This window comes from Arachis hypogaea, chromosome 15, assembly GCF_003086295.3.
Source record: "Arachis hypogaea cultivar Tifrunner chromosome 15, arahy.Tifrunner.gnm2.J5K5, whole genome shotgun sequence".
Taxonomy (NCBI): Eukaryota; Viridiplantae; Streptophyta; class Magnoliopsida; order Fabales; family Fabaceae; genus Arachis; species Arachis hypogaea.
Window position 1 is genome coordinate 36,969,075 of NC_092050.1, and position 4,499 is coordinate 36,973,573.

A 4,499-nucleotide genomic window follows, 5' to 3' on the forward strand; every position below is an offset into this window, starting at 1 on the left:
AATTTTAACATTCATAAACTTCACTATCAAAAGTATGCATTGTTCAAGCATTCATTCAAAAAACAAAAAGTATTGCCACCACATCAAAATAATTAAGCTAACTTCAAGATAAAATTTGAAATCATGCACTTCTTGTTCTTTTGCAATTAAAATATTTTTCATTTAAGAAAGGTGAAGGATTCTGGAATCATTCATAGCTTTAAGACATAGACACTAAACACTAATGATCATGTAATAAAGACACAAAATAGATAAAACATAAAGCATAGGAAACGAAAAACAGAAAAACAAGAACAAGGAAATTAAAGAACGGGTCCACCTTAGTGACGGCGGCTAGTTCTTCCTCTTGAAGATCCTATGGAGTGCTTGAGTCCTCTATGTCTCTTTCTTGCATTTGTTGCTCCTCTCTCATGGCCTTTTGGTCCTTTCTGATTTCATAGAGGATGATGCAGTGCTCTTGGTGCTCCATTCTTAGTTGTTCCATGTTGGAACTCAAATCTCCTAAAGAGGTGTTGAGTTGCTCCCAATAGTTGTGTAGAGGAAAATGCATCCCTTGAGGCATCTCAGGGGTTTCTTGATGAGGAACTTCCTCATGCTCTTGTTGAGGTCCATGAGTGGGCTCTCTTGTTTGCTCCATCCTTTTCTTAGTGACGGGCTTGTCCCCTTCAATGAGGATGTCTTCCTCTATGACAACTCTAGCTGAATTGCATAGGTGACAGATAAGATGAGGGAAGGCTAACCTTGCCAAAGTGGAGGGCTTGTCAGCCACCTTGTATAGTTCTAGAGATATGATCTCATGAACTTCCACTTCCTTTCCAATCATGATGCTATGGATCATGATAGCCTGATCCACTGTAACTTCAGACCGGTTGCTAGTAGGAATGATAGAGCATTGGATGAACTCCAACCATCCCCTAGCCATAGGTTTGAGGTCAAGCCTTCTCAATTGAACCGGCTTGCCTCTTGAGTCTCTTTTCCATTGTACTCCTTCCACATAGATGTCCATGAGGACTTGGTCCAACTTTTGATCAAAGTTGACTTTTCTAGTGAAAGGGTGAGGATCTCCTCTCATGATTGGCAAGTTAAATGCCAACCTTACAGTTTCTGGACTGAAATCCAAGTATTTCCCCCGAACCATTGTGAGCCAATTCTTTGGGTTCAGGTTCACACTTTGATCATTGTTCCTAGTGATCCATGCATTAGCATAGAACTCTTGAACCATTAAGATCCCAACTTGTTGAATGGGGTTGGTGAGAGTTTCCCAACCTCTTCTTCGAATCTCACGTCGGATCTCCGGATATTCACTCTTTTTGAGCATGAAGAGGACTTCGGGGATCACCTTTTTCTTGGCCACAACTTCATAGAAGTGGTCTTGATGGACTTTTGAGATGAATCTCTCCGTCTCCCATGACTCGGAGGTGGAAGCAATTGCCTTCTCTTTCCTCTTTCTAGAGGTTTCTCTGGCCTTAGGTGCCATTAATGGTTATGGAAAAATAAAAAGCAGAGCTTTTTCCGCACCAAACTTAAAAGGTTTGCTCGTCTTTGAGTAAAAGAAGAAAGAAAGGAGGAGAAGAAGAAGAAATGGAGGAGATGTAGGGGTGTGTTGGGTTCGGCCAAGGGGGATTAGTGTATATGATGTGTGAAAATGAAGGTGGTAAGGAGGGGTATTTATAGGGTAAGAGAGAGAGGGAAGTCATGTATTAGGGGTTGGGTTTAGGAGGGAAATGGTTTGAATTTGAATGGTGAGGTAGGTGGGGTTGGTGGGTTATGGAGAATAGTGGATGGATGTGAGTGGTGAAGGGATTATAGGGAAGAGGGTAGGATTTGATAGGTGAATGGTGTTTGGGAAAGAGGTGGTGATTGGATTGGTCAAGGGTGTTTGGGGAAGAGTGTTATGGAAAGGTGTGAAGAGGGGAGAAAGAGAGGTAGGATAAGTGGGGATCCTGTGGGGTCCACAGATCCTGAGCTATCAAGGAATTTGGGTCCCTGCACCATTCTGGTGTTTAAACGCCCATTGTGTGCCAATTCTGGCGTTTAACGCCAGCTCTGCTACCTTTTCTGGCGTTAAATGCCAGTTTGATGCCCCTTTCTGGCATTTAACGCCAGCCAGACACCCTTTTCTAGCGTTTAACGCCAGCCTTCAGCCAGACACCCTTTTCTAGCGTTTAACGCCAGCCTTCAGCCAGACACCCTTTTCTGGCCTTAAACGCCAGTCTACCTGCCAATTCTGACGTTTAACACCCAGAATGTTGCCAGACTGGGCGTTAAACCCCCATTCTGCTATCCTTACTGGCATTTAAATGCCAATAAGCCTGTCCTCCAGGGTGTGCTATTTTTTATGCTATTTTTGATTCCGCTTTAGTTTTGCAGTTGTTGTTATGACTCCACATGATCATCAACCTAAAGAAAACATAAAATAACAATGGAAGACAAATAAATAAAATTAAATAACATTGGGTTGCCTCCCAATAAGCGCTTCTTTAATGTCAATAGCTTGACAGTGATCTCTTAGAGAGCTTCACAGAGACTCAGAGCTTAATGGTGGCCTCCCAATACCAAACTTAGAAGTTGAGTGTGGGGGGCTCTGTTTGACTCTGTATTGAGAGAAGCTTTTCATGCTTCCTCTCCATGGTTACAGAAGAAGATCCTTGAGCCTTAAACACAAGGTAGTCCTCGTTCAATTGAAGGACTAACTCTCCTTTGCCCACATCAATCACATCTTTTGCTGTGGCTAGGGAGGGTCTTCCAAGGATAATGGATTCATCCTCATCCTTCCCAGTGTCTAGGATTATGAAATCAGCAGGGATATACAGGCCTTCAACCTTCACTAAGACATCCTCTACAAGTCCATAAGCCTGTTTCCTTGATTTGTCTGCCAATTCTAGTCAGAATCTTGTAGCTTGTACCTCAAAGATCCCTAGTTTCTCCATTACAGAGAGTGGCATAAGGTTTATTCCTGACCCCAGGTCACACAGAGCCTTCTCAAAGGTCATGGTGCCTATGGTACAAGGTATTAAGAACTTTTCGGGATCTGGTTTCTTCTGAGGTAATTTCAGTTGAACCAAAGCATTCAGTTCCTTGATGAGCAATGGAGGTTCATTCTCCCAAGTCTCATTATCAAATAGCTTGGCATTTAGCTTCATGATTGCTCCTAGATACAAAGCAACTTATTCTTCAATAATATCTTAATCCTCTTCAGAGGAAGAATACTCATCAGAGCTCTTGAACGGCAACACTAAGTTCAGTGGAATCTCTATGGTCTCTGTATGAGCCTCAGATTCCTTTGGTTCCTCATTAGGGAACTCCTTAGTGGCCAGTGGACGTCCATTGAGGTCTTCCTCACTGGAAATCACTGTCTTTCTCTCCTCTACAGGTTCGGCCATGTTGGACACTTTGATGGCCTTACACTCTCTCTTTGGATTCTCTTCTGTATTACTTGGGAGAGTACCTGGAGGGATTTCAGTAACTCTTTTACTCAGCTGACTCACTTGTGCCTCCAAATTTCTGATGGAGGACCTTGTTTCAGTCATAAAACTGAGAGTGGTCTTAGATAGATCAGAGATTATGGTTGCTAAGTCGGAGAGGCTCTACTTAGAATTCTCTGTCTGTTGCTGAGAAGATGATGGAAAAGGTTTGCTATTGCCAAACCTATTTCTCCCACCATTATTATTGAAGCCTTGATCAGGCTTCTGCTGATCCTTCCTTGAAAAATTAGGATGATTCCTCCATGGAGAATTGTAAGTGTTTCCATAGGATTCTCCCATGTAATGCACTTCTTCCATTCCAGGATTCTCAGGGTCATAAGCTTCTCCTTCAGAGGAGGCTTCTTTAGTACTGCCGGATGTAGCTTGCAGTCCAGTCAGATTCTGAGAAATCATATTGACTTGCTGAGTCAATATTTTGTTCTGAGCCAATATGGCATTCAGAGTATCAATCTCAAGAACTCCTTTCTTCTGAGTCATCCCATTATTCACAGGATTTCTTTCAGAAGTGTACATGAACTGGTTATTTGCAACTATTTCAATGAGTTCCTGGGCTTCTACAGGCGTTTTCTTTTCAGATGAAGAGATTCACCAGCAGAGTGGTCCAATGACATCTTGGACAATTCAGACAGACCATCATAGAATATACATAAGATGCTCCATTCTGAAAGCATGTCAGAAGGATACCTTCTAATCAATTGCTTGTATCTTTCCCAAGCTTCATAGAGGGATTCACCTTCCTTCTGTCTGAAGGTTTAGACTTCCACTCTAAGCTTGCTCATCTTTTGAGGTGGAAAGAATTTGGCCAAGAAAGCATTGACCAACTTTTCCCAAGAGTTCAGGCTTTCTTTATGTTGTGAGTTCAACCATGTCCTAGCGCTGTCTCTTACAGCAAAGGAGAAAAGCATAAGTCTGTAGACCTAGGGATTAACCTCATTGGTCTTAACAGTGTTACAGATTTGCCAGAATTCAGCTAAAAACTGATGAGGATCATCCAATGGAAGTCCATAAAACTTG

The 4,499-nt window shown here is 42.3% G+C and overlaps 1 non-coding gene across 1 annotated transcript; it reads left to right on the forward strand.

Moving 5' to 3' along the window:
* Window positions 1-4,150: 4,150 nt before the first annotated feature.
* On the forward strand, window positions 4,151-4,258 carry LOC112753071 (small nucleolar RNA R71). The gene has a single exon (XR_003177471.1). It is a non-coding gene; the product is annotated as a small nucleolar RNA R71 (small nucleolar RNA).
* Window positions 4,259-4,499: the final 241 nt, after the last annotated feature.